Consider the following 20,707-nt stretch of genomic DNA (forward strand, 5'->3'; position numbering starts at 1 on the left):
TTTCTATGTTTAATGTTTTTCCCTTCAGCTTCTTTGATTGGGTTGAATAATGATATGTTTTTACTATATTTGCAGTCAACTACGCTAAAGCAAGACGGAGATAAGATTTACAAAATTTGCTGGAGTTTTCTTGGAAGGGATGCTTTTCTAAATTAAAATTTTCTCATGCTTAACATTCGAAAGCATAAGGGATATGATGCTTCCACACTTAGAAGAAAGAAAGCACTTTTTCTGAGTTATTCCGAAACTTTCTCTAGAAACAGCTACTGTTACATTAACACTTGTTGGCTACTGCAAGATTTTGTTTAAGCATTTTTGAACAGATTCAGATCTTTACACTGTATTTTTTCTCCAATGAATTCTTTAAACAAAATTTGTATTACATGACACAGGATCTGCAATTTTGATACAAGCTTCTTGTTGACTGTTGGATACTAGGCAATGGATTTCTATGTATTTTAAGCGGAAAGGAAATATAATCATCAGCTAAGCAGCATGTTGTTTATCACTTATCTATCATCATGATTTGAAAAATCTTGCTTCTTTTTTTTGGCTGGAAATGATACATGAATTTAGGGAAAGGAAGAAGTTATAACATTTGCAGGTCACAAAATAATTACTAAACGTACCACTTGCCTTACATTCCTAACATTTAGAAAATCATAAACTTAAGAAGCTCGTTGCTTATTTAATTTACGTAATTAGTTTTAGTACCTTTTTTCTCAAACTAAATTGGTTGCAGAGAGATCCTTTGAAGTAAAGTAACGGTTTTGTTTTTCCCTAAGATGATGTATAACGTTATAGACGTTTTGAGAATGCCAAAGGTATTAAATAAAAACAAATAAGTTTATGTTTGTTCTAGTACTGTTACTTTAGTCCTGTACCCTAATAGACATGTGGCAAATTATCGTTATGTCTGAGATAGAACGACAGTCTCACGAAGATTTTAAAAAATTCTTCCCATTTCAACAGAACTTTGAACATGAGGGCACGACGTTCTACTGCAAATAATCATAGCTTGTTGTGATGCAAACTAATAAGAACAGTCAAACTAACTTAAACTTTGATCAGTAATCTAAGACTATACAGTTTAATGCTAAGCTACAAGCTGGGTTGGTTTGGTTTTATTAGATTACGACAAAGCACTCGAGGGCTATCTGCCTTAAGGGAAGGATGCCTTCTTGGAGGACTTTATAAAGGAAACTGGCTCGTATACATGGGGAAAACCTCGAAAACGCACATTCAGCCAGCCCATTTGCGGGATTCGAACTTCGGACCGAAGCTACAAGCTGGGCAAATACTAAGCTTAAGTTTAAAGTATTGGCAGCGAGAGAACGCGAAATTGAGATAGTTACTTTTAACTAGACCTAGCAGAATTTAACCACATAGCGCGCATGACAGCAACACTCTCTCTCCCGATCTAAAATCCTCAGCTTAAATACGCAAACAACTCATTTACATTCTGGTTAGGAATACGGAAAGAATTTAAAGTACAGATTTAAACCGTAATAGATGGTTTCTTTAAAATAAGAATTTTACAATCTGAAATGTCAGATACGCTAATATAAATTTATCCCATAACAATATGTGTTTATATGCCTGTAATGATCTCAAGTATTAGTACACTAGCAATCTTTATAGAGCTATATTAATAATATTTGATTGGTAATATGAATAATTAAATAACAGTATTACATTTCAGTTTAAAACTCATAACGCGTTCTTCGTGAAAATAATTATGAGAGTGTTTTCTATACAAAGAGTTTATAACGAAGTTTCTCTACTCAAAGATCATGGCAGCCTTCTCGTATGAAAAAACAGAAAATACCTTTCTCTATAAAACGTCAGCCATCGGTATTAGAAAACTATTATATTTCGATCAGTTCTTCTTTTGAAAAGAAAGAATGTGCTTTGCTCGTCAAATTATTTTATGACAATGGGAATAATTGTTCAGCTGCATTGTTTAGCGTCATCTGAAAGGCCTGCGAAAAAGGCCAATAACAAATTTTAAATTAAGAAAGAGAAAGAATAAATGCGGGACTGGCGACTTAATTTACAAGCAGTGGTGAATTGTGCATTTCATGACCTATAGTTGGAAAAATGTTGCAATTCATTTCTCAGCAGTATTTCAATAGAATCGAGTTAGCACAAGATTTGAAATCCCAAGATGTACAAACGCGTACGGACTTTGCTTACCAATTTCTATCGAGAATGATGGAAAACGAAATATAGCCCCCCGAACATTCTACACGTTAATAAATGAGACATATTTTTCCTTAGAGTGAGCAGTAAACACCAAGGCCTTCAATGGCTCAGCTAATAAGAAACATCCACCCCACTCAGCATTACACGTCTTGCAGGGAGCCGTTATATTGTAATTTAATTTCTTCTTATTTTCCTAATGTAAATACGGTCGTTGTTCAAGGCTTGTAGCGAGAAATCCCATTCTTCTAAAAGCGAAGATTTTAATGCCTGTAGAGTTCTGAGAGAGTACAGACGTCTTGTAATGGCTGTTCCTAGAAGCATATCAATGCCAATAAAGTCTTCTCCAACAGCTTCCCTAAGATACCTTGTATAAAGGTTTAAGAACCTTATCCGTATAAAGCTGTGAAGGCATGCAGGAGAGTGTGGCTGTCTAGAAAGATGCCTCTCCAGACAAGGATTCGCCTTCCATCTATGTGGTCTATTTCTCTTATGTTGGAGTGACGAAAGCGTTTGCCAGGCTCCCTCTAGATGAAAACAAGTTGAAAATCACTATGTTTTAAATTGATTATCCATTAAAGGATCTGTGCCCAAGAATGGTAAACTCTGCTCGACAAAAGAGGAGCTCTGTGTAGCGATTAGTTGAGAAAAACACATACTGCTGGTTACCAGGCATAAACAACTTGCTCTAGGCGCTTGTGCACTATATGCTTGGAAACTAGTTCCAGACGCACAGCCAAGAGATCCTGAGAAATCTCGCTAGCCGGCATCTGTCTATGGCCTACGAGCAATTAATATCACGCATCGATTCCAGTCAGCTGCCGTGGTTGTTGAGCACCGATGACTTTCTGTTGCCTACTCGTAGTCTGGAAATGGTGCTATAACCTGAATACCATCATTCTAGACACTAGGAACAGTCGAGATATATTCGCATGAGACTGGCCAGCGTCAAGTCATGGTTTTTCATCTCAATCCATCGTCTAAAAGATTACAAGAATTAATTTTAATTGGAAACGGTCATTTCTTATGATTTTTTTCTTACAACAAATATAATTCTACGGATGAATTTTACTAATACAAAAACCCTTCATTATCACTTATTCTTCAGAAAATGTATCCTTTTACCTTTGAAACAACTGATGGATGCTTACCTTGCATTTACCATTCCCCAAATTACAAGTGACAACAAATTTTAAAACATTAGGAGTAGCTAATTTGAAATATTGCCAACAAAAGTGTGCTTGTAAATTTAATTTTGAACACCAAGAAATCTTTCGCAGCTTCATAGTAATTTTTGTACTACATTTTCATTTCTTACTCCCTAAAAAAGTACTGAAATATTGTAACTTATTCAAATATGTCTTAGAACACTCATTTTTCATGCATGAAGCTAGGAAGAGGTAGTAATTTGAAATTTACAGAATTTATATGTATTATATGCAAATGCTTACTGTAGAAGTGTTAATTATCTAAACATGCATTTTAAGTGCTTAAAATACAGTTTTACTGTCAGTTAGAAATGAGAGTTAGGTATGGAAATGAAATACGTAAACTGATAAAATCGATACCTTTACAGATCGGATCTGAAAGAAACTACGCATATGTAAATCAAAGGTAATTCGAAAATTCAAATCGAAATTAGAAGGAAAAAGTAATAATCCGCGACAAATATACCCTAATTAAAAAAATTAAATTCAGATCGAAAAAAGAAAACATTCGCATGCATTATAATACAAAATGTGTTCTTTTGAGATTAGAAGAGACGAATAACCTGTGATTTTAGGATATAAAGTAAAAAGAGGAATTAAGAAATAAAATCCTAAGATAAGATTAATTTTACACTATTTTACTTTTTATTTCCAGACCTTTGAAACTGACAGAAAGAGGAAAAGATTAACCTTCAGTCAATCCGTTAAAGAAAAAAAAACTGAGGGCGAGAAGGTATTAATTAGATTATGCAGCTGTAACTAAGATAATTCCTTAGAATTTAATTGCAAAACAATTAAAGCATTATTTCGTTACTAACCCTTATAGTTAATTTTTTATGCATACAAACTTGCATAAATATTCTATTTGTTTAGTATTTACATCTGATTTGTCAGTAATGAATTAAATAACTACTAGAAAAGTTGGATTGCAGCGGGCGTACAATGTATTATATCTATTATAATATCATACTGTTAATCAAAATCAATATTTGAACCCAAACCTATTTATAAAATTTTAAATTGAAAAAAAAAATAATACGTTTTAGAAGGCTATCATAAAACTGAGATTGGTATATTTTTAAAATGTCAGAGGCTGAATAGAAATTGAAATCGATCTATTTTTCAGTTTCCCACTGCATACATCTCTTAAGATATCCAGATACCATACTGTTAGTCTTCAATTTCAATCAAGAATCAAGTACGTTTAGTTTGCGAAGCATAAACCTGACCTTTTTCATTTTATTTGTATTGCTTTTGAAGCAGCAGAAGAAATCTTATTTCCGCGCATGAGTCGGGGAAATAGATTATTGTACTGTAGCTAAAAAATCATTACAACCTATTTCAGCTCAAGGCTTACCAAATCTCCCGCCATTTGTCTTCGTCAATCAGCGCGGAATTTTTTTTTTCTTTTATCAAGGGGCCCAATAATCGATGAACTTCTCGAAAAGCCTTTTTTCAGGTTATCAGTTTCTTCAAGAGATTATAGTGGTGTTCACGTTTACGCTTACGTATCTTGGTTAAAGGATATTTTAGAAGGCCAGAGACATAAAATACTTACAAAAGTTTGTTGGCCTACCTTTGTAATTCGATCTTAAAGCATTCGTTCAGTAACAGTAGCGTTATATATTTTACTGTAGTGCAAATGAAATATGTAATAGAAATCTAGTAAATAAATATTTTAACACGTTAAACAAATTTTTACATCCAGTTTTTAACATTTAAGATACTACATATGTACGTTGCTCGAGGAAAATGTCTACAAGCATTATTTCTTTAAATATTATTCCTAGATAACTATTACAGACTTTCCATTAATAGGGTTTAGGCTGAGGACGATGCCCAAGATCAACTCGAAACCACGATTAATCCTACAGCAGTTAAATAAAAACAACCAATGAATAAGCTTTATTAATGTTAATAGAAAACTACTTTTAAGCAGGGAATTTACATATTATCGCAACCACTTAAGTAGCAGTCGTCAAATTTTCAGAAGTCGCCAAACTAGCAATCATGCGCACAACAGTTTTTCTAGGTAACCATATCCATTGCAAGCTGCAATCAGAAAATTCACCAAATCACCTTTATTTCTGTAAACAAATCGCCAAACAGCACTATGGTGGTTGCACTAATACATAAGTACCTTAAGCAGTTTAATTTCGTATATAAGTTTATATAGTCTATATAAAGTAAATTAGCATTTCAAATAAGAATAACGCACTTCACGAAAGAAAGAAGAATGCGTTTTTAAACTTTGCTGGCAATTTCGCTTATGTTCGCCAAACATAAGCTTTGGCGCGAAATCTAACAAGATGGCCACAGTCATAAACCTACGTTTAGTTTCGTGAAAAGACTGATTACTTTATTAAATCCAGAATAAATGCAAAAAATAAAGACGAATACAAAATTACAAGACAACTTTCGCCCAATTAATTTCAGACTAGATGTGAGGTATAAAACTGCTGATTTGAATTGACACTGTCGAAAACATTTGCTCCTTTTCATGCAATAGCCGCCACATCAATTCCATGAGGCAGGAATCTATGATCGCCAGTATCGCGCTGATGCTAATTTCGTCATTTTGCACATGGTATCACGTATCAGTATCAATAAAGTTGTATTGTTGTTAATTGACCGGTGTTTGAGGTAGCTGCCAATCTGTCTAGAAAATGCCAATCCAATGAGGCAGCTGCCAATCTGTCCGTTTAAGTACTACATGAAACTTTGGGAGAGAAAATTCCTAAGCTGATGCTCATTTTCTCCACTTACTCGCAAAGACGTCATTGACCAGTTAATTATGAATCTATATAAACAGTTAATACATTGGCGATGTGCCGCTAAGATGGTATAGTAGTTAGGGGAGTCTACTGCAGTACACTGGTTATCTCACTGTTTATTCCGGTTACAGATTTTAATAAAGGCCAAACATTTTGTGAGAACAATTCAAAACTGGGAGTAGAAAAGTTCTGAAAATACGAAATTCAGATTTTCACGTCGTCCTCATACAGCGAACAACTCAAATAAGGAACTGTTCATTATGTTAAAATAAATTAGATACAAAACGTTGCATGAAAAATTATGTAAGATATAAACAATCAAGAATTTATCGAGAATAGTGACAAGCTTAAGTTGTTTCATTGAACAAAGTTTCACTAATCGCTGTTGGTTAAATAGTTTTTATCCCACGAAGTTTAGGGAAAATTTAGTGAATATTTAATTTCGGTGGTAAATTATATGATGGACTGTGATCTAAGTAAGCAAATTTATTTTCTAATATCGTTATTAATTTTTCACAAAAAGGTATATAACTCAGTTTAGTTAATTTACTGAAGCAAAACTTAGACTTTTCTAATAGTACATTTACTCTATACGTATCATATAAAAATTAAATTTTATAGTTTAAACTTTATAGGTCAAAAATCATCTATCTTGATTGCCGAAACAGTTTTCATAAAATTCTCATTATCTTAGAAAACATTTGTAGCTGGAAATACATGGAATAGATACTAAAGGAAATAAATAAACCTGTAACTTGCTTTCAAGAGCAACCTATACTATCTGTACTTCCAGATATATATATATATATATATATATATATAAATTGTAAAGAAACTATATATATGAAATTGTAAAGAATTATGTGACAATTTTTATACAGAACGCTTCTGAAATGTGAGGCAAGTCGGTACATAATGATAAAATCGTAAAGTACTCTGTAACAATTTCATGCATAATTTTTCTTGAAATTTGAGGCAACTATGTACTAGATAATGATTAAAATCGTAAAGCGCGTTCTTTCACAGTTTCACAGAGAAAACTTCTTAAAATTTCAGGAAACTTCATAGATGATGTTAAAATGAAAGCGCCTGTTGTCTCGAACTTTCTCATCAATATTTTGTATCAAGTTATTCTCGACAGATATTACTACCTACACTGTTATTTTCAGATTCAAGTTAAACTTTACCAAAATTTCTTGGTTATTTTATGATATTAAAGATTTCGGTATCAAACTATGTTATTATTCGTGAAATTTTATTCTTACTGCGAGATTTCTTAAATAATTCGTTTTATCTTGATTTGAATTATCTCTCATAGTCTTCATTCTAACTTTACTGATGTACACACTATTTTATCTACATTTCTCGACAGCGTTCACAATGTTGACACATCCTGACATTTAGATGAAAATTACACATGCATCTGACGGAGAGTTACTTAATCGACTTATTTTATTACGCAATAGTATTTTCCTTTGTTTCAACTTGGCTCAATCTAATTGATTTTACTCGGTTTCTTAAAAAGAACTTTTAGTAATTTTGCCGGCTTCGGATCCTTCTGGAGAACGGTAAATGATGTTCTTTTCATAAATTCAAACAGTTAAATGATCCTTAGTTTTTTTGCCATACAACATTTGGTGAACAAGCCCCATAGGAATTTTAAATTAGCAAAGCAACAACCTTATGTTTGGTGTAGATTTAATTAATAACTCAATCGATACCGAGAGAATACAGGTACAGGTCCCCCTTCATTAGGATAAAAAAATCTGCAAGACTGGACAACAGTGGGCGCAACGGTCGCATTTATACCTTACAGATGTAAAACGAACAAGAACGTAGCGCCATATGTTGGCAAGAATCGTAACAAAGATGAAAAATTTAGTTAATAGAAATTGAAAAGTTTAGGAAAGTATGAATTGGACTTAAAGTCACTAACTAAACAAGATAAATCATTGTGAATGTGAAAATCATGAAGAAAAATCCAGTTCACCAATCATAGGTATTATTAGCTATGAAAAGATTGTTATGTTATGATTGTTAGCTTCATTGTTGTTTGCTCATTAAAACTTTCCTTCAATGCATGGTTTTCATGTCTTACAAATAAGTAAGAAGAAACAATTTTAAACATTCAATTTTAATGCTACGATGTAATTAAAGGTCATCTGCATTTTCTACGTAAGATAACTAGATTTTTCGGGTTAACTATCGAATTTTTAAATGCTTTATTTAAAAACTGGAAAATACTACCTCAACAAGTTCGCCGCTAGACAGAAAAACCCGAACTAATTAACATTTGTTTGATGTGTTGCACGCATTTGACATTTCCTGAATGGCAACTTATTCTTAAACAATACTCAAAACACGAACAAACATATTTTTTAAATTTCTTTGTTGCGTTCAGATTTACATTTATAAACAGAAATGTAGCATCAAACTCTACTTCAGATTATTTTGACCAATTCTTCATTTTAATTAAAAGGGGGCAGTGGACGATGATTTTAGCAAAAATCGAATAAAAATTGGGAAATAAAAATTTCATATGATAATATTCTTCGGATTTAACTCTATCGTCTACAAAAAGCCGCTTGTATGTAAAATTATTTTTAAAGACGTTATAAGCGTTTGAATACGCTTGTTTACCTTTTTTGTGACATTTAAATATCAATAATCAATAATCATTAAATATCAATTTTGTCCAAAATTCAGGTATATGTGAAAGAAATATTAATTAAAAACTAACATTTTATGTAATTCACTAATTGATACCAAGTTGTGTTTTCAATGAATTGTCAGTAAAAGTAAAGCAGAAATAACAACAGAAAAAAATTAAATCGCATGGAGCATTTTGAAAAAAATTAAAAAATTGAAAAGAAATTTGAAAAATTAAATTGCGATGATACATAAATATTTTTCAAAGATATTTAATATAATTATTGTAAATTATACATGTAAGCAAAGTTTCATAATTCTATGACAATAATTAAGAAACTATTTGAACGTCCACTGGGACAATAAAATCTGCTTATTGTTTCTGGCATATCCCGTTATAGCATACATAACATTATACATAAATATAATATGTATGTATAACGTGGTATATTTTTAGGTTTTAGTATCACATTTTTTTGCATCTTTATAGTGTATTTCAAAATCTATTGGTATTGAATTTCACTTCTTTGGGTATTTGTGCAAAATAGGTTCTAAATTTCTTACTTTTTGTCTCAGTATGTAATTTAATATGCACTTACGTAACGAATGTTTCAGTCATTGCGCATTTTCGCGTAGCAATATGTATCAATATAAAAAAGGGAACAAACATTGTTAAGATAATAAAATCATCAGCCTCAAACCAGGCGCTTTCTCCGTAAGAATCATTTCAGTCTCAGAATAAGCATATCCTCACTAAGAACTATGAAAGGTTATTTAACAAAGAAAATTATCAATTACCCCTTTAATAACTTCTGCCTAAATCTTTTTGTGTCCTTTTAATAATAATTTGCATGCTTTAAATTTATGAATTTTAAGATTCATGCAGCTCTCAAAGTAAGTCCATTAAATTTAGCCAAGAGAACTTTTAAAACTTTAAAACTTACTCTAAAATGAACTGAAACATTTCCAAGAGAAAAAGTTCACCCATGGAAAATCCTATTTCACGCTAAAATTTCATATTGATGTACTGCCATACCACCTAGCTGCAAAATTCTAAACTGCCTCCACGCAGTGGGGGGAAAAAGTCATTGAGAAGGACATTCATAAAGCATATCATATTTTACGCTGACACCTAGTCACGCCTTCCTCCTCGAGCGGGTGGTTACCACCTTTCATTGGATCTTGAGGCTGTCACCATCTAAATTACCAGTTTGCTTCGACAAAATACCGTTCAAAATGCCTGTTCTGGTGCAGGAATAACTACTAGATCCCAGTATTTAGTTATGTCTGCTGTCAACTTCGCTTATCTATTTTCCTCTGAAATGGAGCCTGACATAGGTGATATTTACAACGCTTACTGCTTAATTTTCCCTGAATTTTTTAAAAATCCTCCAGTTTATTAAAATAAAAAAAGAAATTTAATTTATAGGAAAAGTAACATGCGCCTTACATTTTTCTATATATAACATTTATAAAATCTTTCTTTAGAACAGGATTTAAGATAACACAGGTGCTAAGTAAAAGCTTTACTGACATTACAGTCTCACAGCCATGGACCTTACAACAGCTTCCCAGGCAGCATGCATTCGTAAATTGCACGAGAAAAATACGTGCAATTTACGAATGGCCTTTCGTATAAAAAACGTTCAAGTTGAACGTAAAAATATCATAAAAAGTGTCCAGTGGCAATTACTAAATATTTACGTATATTTTTACGTTATACTATACGTAACTTTTACGTAAAATTTAGGTATATTTACGCGAGAGACTACTGTTCATTCGCAACTTTTACGTATAATATACGTAAATTTCAGGGATTTACGTATATTTATCGCATATACGTAAATCTCGAATTTTTGCTTCACGTATGCGTATATATTTAGTGAAAATTTACGTAAATTTCCCCGATTTTTTACTGTATATAAACGTATATATTAGGTAAAAATTAAGGTAGATATTCCCCGTATTTTACGGTACAAAAACGTATATATTTGATAGAAATTAACGTACATATTTCCCGTAATTTACGGTACAAAAACGTATATATTTGATAGTAATTGACCTAAATCTTCCCTATGTTTTCTTTGCATATGCGAATGACTGGTAAAAATTTAATCCAATGTATTCTCCACTTTACTGTGTATAAATGCACATTTTTTGGTAAAAAATGTGCATAAATCTCCAATTACCTTTTCACTGCATTTTTCATAAAATGTACTTATTTTAATCTCATATTTTTTATATAAATCTATGCAAAAACTTTCTGTATGCTATGATTAAAAGGTAAAATAATTTTTATATCAAATTCTTACATATCTGCCTTTTAGTTATGTACAGCAATATGGAATATATATAACTGAAAATTTAAATGCACTAGTAAATGAAAAAAAAAAAAAAAAAAAATTCTATTAAAAAATTACGTAACACTTAAAGGCTGAAAATGACATTTAATATTTCATTTCAAAGTGACTACAAAATAATAAATTTAGTAAACATCAATTCTGTGTTTTAAATCAATTAATGCCATCATTCATTTGCATTTTTGTTTACTAAATTCATTTCATAAATTTAAATTTAGTAAAAAACTGTAGCAAACAGTTGTTTACTAAATAACACTTTAAATAAATTATTTGCTTTTCTGAAGGACATTTTCTTATGCCATGTAAATGAACGATAGCATTAATTGATTTAAAACATAGAACTCAGGTTTACAAAATTTATTGCATATTTTGTAGTCACTTTGAAATGAAATATTAAAAGTGATTTTCAGCCTTTTAGTGTTATGTAATTTTTGAATAGAAATTAATTTTTTTGCATTTAAATTTTCCAGTTATATATATTCCATATTGCTGTACATACCTAAAAGGTGGATATGTAAAAATTTGATATTAATTTTATCTTTTAATCATAATATGCAGAACATTTTTGCATAGATTTATATAAAAAACAAGAGATTAAAATAAGCACATTTTACGAAAAATGCAGTAAATAGGTAATTGGAGATTTATGCAAATTTTTTACCAAAAATGTGCACTTATACACAGTAAAAGGGAGAAGACATCGGACTAAATTTTTACCAAAGTCATTCGTATATGCAAAGAAAACATAGGGAAGATTTAGGTAAATTATTATCAAATATATAAGTTTTTGTACCGTAAAATACAGGGAATATCTACATTAATTTCTATCTAAAGTGCAATATAGTTAATTAACAAATTCAGTAAACAAATGTAGCACAAAAGAAAACATCATACATTTAGATTATTTGAATGAGTGTGCTAAATTTTAAAATTGTTAAATATAGACCAGGAAATTGTAGAAAACTTACCTTTTCCAATAGTTTACCAAGTTGACTCTATTATTTTCCTTGAAGATGAATGTTTAATGTCACAAATATTTCATTCATATTTTCAGATAATACACAAATCTATACATATTTATTTATTAAAATTCAGTTTATCCCAAACATGTTAAAGAAAATATTAATTTGCATGCAAGTTAATCGAGTAACTTCTGTTTTTACATACTTCTGTGTTCTGTACTTCTGTTTTGTTTTTACATTTTTACATATCATAATTATGTGTGTAATTACACACATAATTATGATATGTAAAAATTTTACATTTATCAGTCAATCTTGCAATGTATTGTAATCTATTATAGTCTTTTTCAGTTTAAAATCTTATAAATATATTAGATCAGTACTAAAAGTTCACCTCTACAAAAGAAATGCTTTATTGAGGTATTTTTAAAAAGTTCCCTTTTACAATGTAACTGTTAATTTCATAAATAAGTTCATAAAATTATGCAAATTCAAAATTACCTAAATATGTTCTTTATTTTATCTTATATACCAGATAAAATTTTAAAAAGTTAATTTGTTTAGGAATATTTAAGTTTTTAAATATTTATCTCATGTGACTTTTTCTATAACATCATTATAAATGTACATGTTGATGTGCACATACCAATTATTTTTTTTTCATCAAATAGCTTTATGGTATTAAATGATTTAAAAAGAGGCAACTGGACAAGAAAGCAATTAGAAGTTGGCTAATTTTTTTATTAATTTGTTGTCAAATGCTGTGCATTTTAGATTATGCTCATATGATGACAATGAGTTATTTAAATTATAAAATTATTATGAACATATCCCACATAAATTAATAAGTATAAAATTTCAAGTTGTTTGAAGTATTATGAACTGTAATACTTGCAAAAGAAATACACATGAAATTAATTTAAGAATTAGGTTTATTTTACAGGTATTTGAAAACTGCAATTACTGTTAAACAATAAAAACTAACATTAAATCTGAAGAGCATATTTTTTTCAATAATAAAATTCCACATAGACTTCATGCAGCTTCGCCATATTTGTTCTATAGTTCACTGTCTTTAATATCCTGCTCGATTTTTGTAAAAGTGAATTCTTTGTCACCCAATGTTTTGAGAACAGCTCCTAAACAAGAAAAAGAAAAATTTGTAATAATTTCACACTTCAGATTTTTCAGTTTTTAAATATAGTTGAAGTATTAAAAGATGCATATAAAATGCACTGAGTATTTCATATTTAAAAATTTACATTTCAGTAATTAAAAATTTAATTTCATACTATCACACAGTAAGCTTCAATTATATACCTTACACAATGCCTATAATTTCAAGTAAAAAATACTTAAGATTTGATTAGAACTGCAAGGTTGAGAAAGTCTTTAGTATTTAAGTACATGAGAAAAAACTTAATTTTGTATTAATTATATTGCATTAGCCTTTTCAATTTTACTCCTACATATAGTAAAGAATATTCGCTTTCTTACAGATAACTTTTTCTTAAATAAAGAGTAAGCAGAAAACTAATCACAACACTATATACATATAACAGAATACTTCATAAACATATACATGTCATTAACATACGTATATGCATTAACAGGCTATTTTACATATTTCAATAAACCAGAAACCAATACACAATCAAAAGTATTATCAGTAAATTCCTCCAAAATCAGAGCAAAAATCTTTAATTATGATAACAATGGCATCTCAGTTTGCAATATAAAATATTTCAAGTCTACATTCATGTGCATTCTAAGCAAACAGAAAGCTGAATAACAATAAAATTATAAATACCATAAAAAAGTTAAGAGCCACGTAGAATGATAGCAAGACTAAATGAAGTCTTCCTTCAAAAATCAATTTAAATTCAAAAATTTGCCTTCCTGTTTAACATCTCAAAATAGAGTTACTGCTTACACTAACTAAATTTCCTGTCTTCGCAAAATAAAAATTGTCACTTCTGTTGCAGGAAATATTTGCTGCAAACTTTGTATGCAAATAATCCAGTGAAAAAATTTTAATTGTGGCTTGAATATTTTCTTTATTAAATAAATGAAAAATTCCCACATAATATTAATTTATGATCCACATGAAGCTTTTTACCTCTACCATATCATGCAGCTATTTTAAAATACATACTCTCATATAAAAGCCACAGAATTTTTTTACCAATATTAATATAGTATAAATCATTAATAAATCTTCTAAAAACAGCCCCAAAATTTCTGAATTTGATACCCAAAACATAATTCTATGTAACTGTTAATGTATGCATTTGCTTGCACATACTTAAAATGAATTATACACACAAAAACTTAACATATTAACTTTAATAAATTCTTAATTAGCAGGATGACTCAATTAAGGCAAAATATGAAAGAAACCTACCTAATGGAATAGTTGTAAAAGATATATTTAAAAAAAGCTAATATTGTTTACCTTACACATGGCAGAAATTGAGTAAACTGTATGCAGCTGGATTATTTATTAGGAATAGAAGTTAGATCAAAGTACCAAAGTCACACTAGGGCTTTAACCATTTCGGTGCAAAGAAGCATCTCAATTTAAAAAAGCTAATAGAATTTTATAGCTTTTACAATCTAGTAAAAATATTAGACACATAAACAACACTAAATGCCATTATTTACTTGCATATTTTCCTTCTTTGTGTACTTTACTCCTTAATTTTTCAGGATATGATTTAGAAACAGTTATGGTAAAAATGTATACTGGTAAAAAAAAAAAAATATTGCTGAAACTGATAAGTCCTTTGAATTACAGTGGATGGACAAAAATATGGAAACACCTTGTGAAATGCATGTTTGAAAAGAAAGATTGATTTTAATGAAATATGTAGGTGGCGCTGGCGTTTTTGACTACTGACGCCACCTATACAACTTCGTAAATGTGCTAAACAGTTCAGTTGTTGTCGGAGTACTGTTATGTGAGGTTGTCATTGCATTGTGTCAGAGTTAACAGACTTCGAACGTGGGAAAATTGTTGGAGCACGTATGGTAGGTGCTTCTGTAAGCAAGGTAGCCGAGGTGTTTAGTGTTTCAAGAGGTACTGTATCGAAGATTTATTCCGTATATTTGAAAAGCGGAAAAACATCATCTGCTAAATCACAGCGCAGACGAAAGTGTGCCCTGAGTGATCGTGACAGACGATCATTAAGGGCAATTGTGATGAAAAATAAGAAGACCACAGCTGCAAAAGTTACTGTTGAAATGAATGTTGCGTTACCGAACCCTGTGAGTACCAAAACAATTAGAAGGGAGCTTCATAAACAGGGAATTGTTGGCCGTGCTGCAATTGAGAAGCCACTCATCAGTGATGCTAATGCCCGTAACAGGAAAAGGTGGTGTTTCAGTCATAAAGCGTGGACTATATAGCAGTGGAAGCGAGTAATATGGTCTGACGAGTCTTCTTTCACATTGTTTCCCACTTCTGGCCTAGTTTACGTCTGGAGAACGCCATCTCAAGCCTATAATACAGACTGCTTGTTGCCAAGAGTGAAACATGGCGGGGGTTCTGTTATGGTTTGGGCAGCCATATCGTGGTTCTCTGCTAGCCCCATGATAACTGTGTCAGGGCACATGACTGCCAAGACTTATGTGAACATTTTGGCCAATCAAGTTCATCCCATGGTACAAACTTTGTTCCCCGATGGTGATGGTGTCTTCGAAGACGACAAAGCCCCTGTTCACACAGCTCACATTGTCCAGGACTGGTTTTCTGAGCACGAGGATGAGTTGTCCCATTTCCCCTGGCGGCTACCACAGTCACCAGACCTGAATATTATCGAACCTTTGTGGTCTACATTGGAACGGAAAGTGCGTTCTCGTTATCCACCGCCAACATCGTTATCTGACTTGCCACCGTTTTGCAGGAAAAATGATATAATATTCCCTTGGCAAACATACAGGAACTGTATTTATCCATTCCGAGAAGACTGCAAGCTGTTTTGGATGCCAACGGTTTTCCTACACCATATTAAGCAAAGAAACATGTTTTTTTAAAGGTGTTTCCATATTTTTGTCCAACCCCTGTATATACTACAGTGCAAAGAGGGATGAAATATGTGACTAAATATGATAAATCAGATTACAATAACATTAAACAAATAACATGAAAAACTGAAAAAAGAAATTTTATTTGAAATTATTTTTTAACTCACGGAAAGACAGACAGTATTTCCAACTTATTGAATTCAATTATATTTTACCTTCGTCAAACCAATATTGGTAAGAGAGTTGTATTTAAAATCGGTGCTAAGCTAAAGCTGCTTTCTTGCCTAGTTTTATACTATTGAAAATACCGGTAATTGTCAAAGTTATTCATACTCAATATGTGTAAGATTATTAATGAGCTGCCAAACCGCAGTTAACCATCTAATATACTACATTCAACGTTATTATTTTTCTTTTTGAATGTCAGGTTTTCATTATTTCTGCCAATATATCTGTAACAGGACATAAAGACTGAGTTAATGTAGAATAGAAAATTAACTTGCAAGTTAGCACCTTTACCTTAGTGGCAGTACTTCATTCTCTAGAAAAAACATTTTAAATTATTATACTTAAACAAAAAATTAATATTTGTTACAGCAAAACATCATTAACACAATAAACCAGAGTTGAATGCAAATCTAGTTTAACTCCATTCTTGAAAACTAGTTTATTACTTTCAATTTAATTTTAAAATAATAAAAAATAAGGTACGTATTATGATGACTACCTAGATATCTTGCCTAATCTGGCAATCCTTGTAGGTTATACAGGTTAACCCTAACATAGGTTATAGAGGGCACTAAGATAGAGAGTATTAATCCACACTAGGGATTCTAACATTTGGTAGGAACAGTTTGAAAAGTGAAACACATATTTATAGTGAACCAATGCAAAACAAAAACAATAGTTCTTTAGGGACAAAGCCCCTTTGGACTAATAAATACGAGTAAATTAACAGCTTTCAGCTATTTTTTCTTCTTGTAAAAAATAGACATACAGAATATTTTTAGAAAATAACAGTACTTTAAGCATGCATTTTTCACATATTCAACACAATAATTCATTCTAGCTCTGTTGCAATACTGGCAAAGGTACTCCTCTGTTATTAGGACGGGATTCAGAAATGTACAATGAAACCTCGAGATACGAGGAAAGTATGAGCAAAATACGAGCATTAATTCGAGTAACGAGCAATGAGCCAGGCTGTTGGTACGGGTGGCGCCATTTCCCTATACGGCTCAACTCGGGAAATCCCCTCGACAGATCACTCAATGTTCTTTTATATACATGTTTGTGCACTTGTAAGTTAATTGTTTTGACATTTAACATGAAAATAATTATTTCAAGATGCCTCCAAGAAGATTGTTGCCTCAGATAGTGCTGCAAAGAAAAATAAGGAGGACATGGCCGTCGATATCAAGAAAGAAATCATAGATAAACATAAGCATGGTGACGGAATTGGCGAAGACTTGCGGCCTTTCAACATCGAAAATCTATACTATTCTGAAGAAGCAGGAAGAAATTAAGAAACCTGATGTAGCCAAAGGAATTATCATTTCTTCCAAGTACCATAAAAGTACTCCTAGATGTTGAAAAGCTGTTGTTGGTGTGGATTAATGAGAAGGAGTTAAAATGTTGGTAACAAAGTTAAACTATTGTTATATTATTATCCAGTGTTATTTATTAGGAAAAATTGACTTGATATTAAAATGTTGATATTTTTTGGGGTGTGGAACGGGTTAACTGAATTCCCATTATTTTCAATGGGGAAGCTTGTTTCTAGATACGAGAAATTCGCTATACCAGTTGAATGCTGGAACGAATTAAACTCGTATCTCAGGGTTCCACTGTAGATATGTAAGCATGTGTATATGCATGTATGCGCATATATGTGTAAAGTATACACATACATACATAAAGAATATACACATGCACACACGAGCACCTACATTTAAAAATGCATGCACATAAACACACATTTCTGAATCTGGTCCTGATAACAGAAGAATACCTACATGAATCATAGGATTTACATTAATCAGTTTTATTAGAATTCGTAAATGCAGAGGATTTGCATTAATCAGTTTTATTAGAATTTTTAAATGCAGATGATTTACATTAATCAGTTTTATTAGAATTCTTAAATGAAATCTTCGCTATCCGAAAATTCAGTTTCATTTCCAGCTGAAACTGTATCAGGACAATCTCATTTATATTATTTCCCTCTAACAACTGAACATTTTGAAAACCTTTTCTATTCCATGGAAAACTAATGCTAAATTAAACATACATTTTCTAAATCTGAAAATTTTAAGTTAGCTTAGAAACTGTAATCATTCTTAAAAAAGTTTGATTTATGCAGATGTTAGATCAATAAAATTACTTTCCTGTGAAAAAGTAATATGGCATTGAACAACACGATTTTACACATCTAGATATACTGAGTGAAAATTCCTGAAATGTTTTATTTCTTGGTATCTCTGCAAGAATTGTATAAATAAGACTACCTCCCTTTTTAAAAAAAAAATGTTTAGTAAATACTATGAAGAAAATTGGTTACATTATTTACAGTTCATAATTAATAGAAAATAAATCATTTCTTAGCTTATCAGAATTTATTTTTATCACATTCATAAACAGTACTAATTTAAACAAACATACCATTATGATTTCAATAACTATGAAATAGAAAATCCAAATCTGCATCTTTGATGGTCTAGTAGATTGGACGTCTCGTTTACTACAATTCAGCAGGGTGCTGACTCCCCAGACTGTAATATATATATAATTAATTTACAAGGGAAAAAGCAACAAAAATATAAACAATTTCTTGGTTTTATATAAGCATTTCTGCACATTTACAATTTTAATTATTTTAACTATCTAGTTATATCAAAATACATGATTTGGTAAAATATAATTCAAATAATTTAAGGTATTTTAGATCAAATACTAATTTTTTCATGCAAGTCTAATAATCAACATAACTATCAAGTTTTGACTTCGAAAATTATGTTTAGAGAAACTTGAAGCTGCAGTAAATAGTAATAAATTTATTCAAAACTGAAAGTAAAGAATTCTTACTTTATTTTCTTTCTTTAACTATGGCAGATCTTTTAAAACAACAAAATCAAACAAACAAAAAAGAAATGCATTCATGAAAGGACTTAGGACTTATTTATTATTCATGAAAGGATATATTTCAGTAATTACAAGTGCATAAAAATTCAGTATATATATAAAAAAAAAATGAACACAGATTTGGAACAAAGTACCTGTGTTTCTATGGCATAAAATTACTTTTTTAATAGCACAATATCTTTGAGTTAAAGATTATATATTAAAGCAAATTTATAAAACTAAATTCAAAAATAAGAAATTAAATTATTTTTAGGGAAAACACTAAGCAAATAAAAAATTTTGAATTTCATAAATAAATGAAAGTTACATGCTTTATGTTTTGGCATAAGGTAGATAAGATTTCCATAACAGATTTCTGAACAATTAGTCATGTTAATATTGCCTTTCTTTTTCCATTAAAAGCTATTTCCTGCTTAATTACAGTATGCTTTAAGATAAATATTAAAACGTTTGAGTAAAAATAATATAACTATAAAAAGGTGAGACACATACAAAAAGGAGTGACACAAACAGTAAGAAACAGACTAGTGCAAAATTTAACAGTACCAAATCCTGAAAATGAATCATTAGGCACGTACACAAAAGAACAACACATGGAAAATCACATTTCCTACACAGACGTTATTTATAAAATTTTATATAGGTGAAGAAAGTACGAGTATTAAACACTGAAAATATAAAATATTCACTTACTTTCTTCAAATAATTAGTAACTTCGATGGATTCAGTCACAAACGCCAATCCACGAACAAACAGTATTCTTTGCGACTTTACCATTCTTTTCGACCGCCATTGCTGAATGCTGACTTCACAAATATCCCGCCACAACCGGAAGTAGAAAGTGTCTGCTTTGCCATTGGTCAGTGAACAAGAATTGCAAAGCTTTTTTTTTTCTTTATAATTAAACATATTAAGAAAGCCTCTAAATTAGCATATGAAATAAACTTACTTTTGCATTATATAAATTTATATTCACAGCATCTCTGTATTAAGGTAATAATTAAATTTTTCTACGAAAAATAAAAATGTCTGTGTATGCTCAGTGTATGATCGTAAATCCGGTTAATTTTTAAAAGTTAGCGTAAAATTAACTATGCAAATTTTGAGTTCATTTAACTGGACCCTTGTACTTATTCTGTAGATCTCCATATTAAGAATGTCTTTAACTGTTTCAGGAAAAATATAAAATATAATATAATTATTTATTTACGTTATTTATTAATTTTTTCCTCATATAAAAATTACTAAAATCGCTATATCATTTTTTCCGTACATTAAACAAAATAAAAAAAAAATAGCCTCATATGATTTTTATAACAAAGATTAAAGGAACTGAAATATATGTAAAATATCAGGATTCAGCTTGCAATTTCGTAGATTATTAT

General features: G+C 30.6%; 1 long non-coding RNA gene across 1 annotated transcript; it reads right to left on the bottom strand.

Moving 5' to 3' along the window:
- Positions 1–13,069: 13,069 nt before the first annotated feature.
- Positions 13,070–20,128, bottom strand: LOC118188272 (uncharacterized). The gene is made up of 3 exons (XR_015038868.1): positions 20,016–20,128; positions 18,843–18,952; positions 13,070–13,294 (listed from the first exon to the last, which is right to left on the bottom strand). It is a non-coding gene; the product is annotated as an uncharacterized LOC118188272 (long non-coding RNA).
- Positions 20,129–20,707: the final 579 nt, after the last annotated feature.

This window comes from Stegodyphus dumicola, chromosome X2, assembly GCF_044657685.1.
Source record: "Stegodyphus dumicola isolate Sdum_Otavi_A_Nest chromosome X2, ASM4465768v1".
NCBI lineage: Eukaryota > Metazoa > Arthropoda > Arachnida > Araneae > Eresidae > Stegodyphus > Stegodyphus dumicola.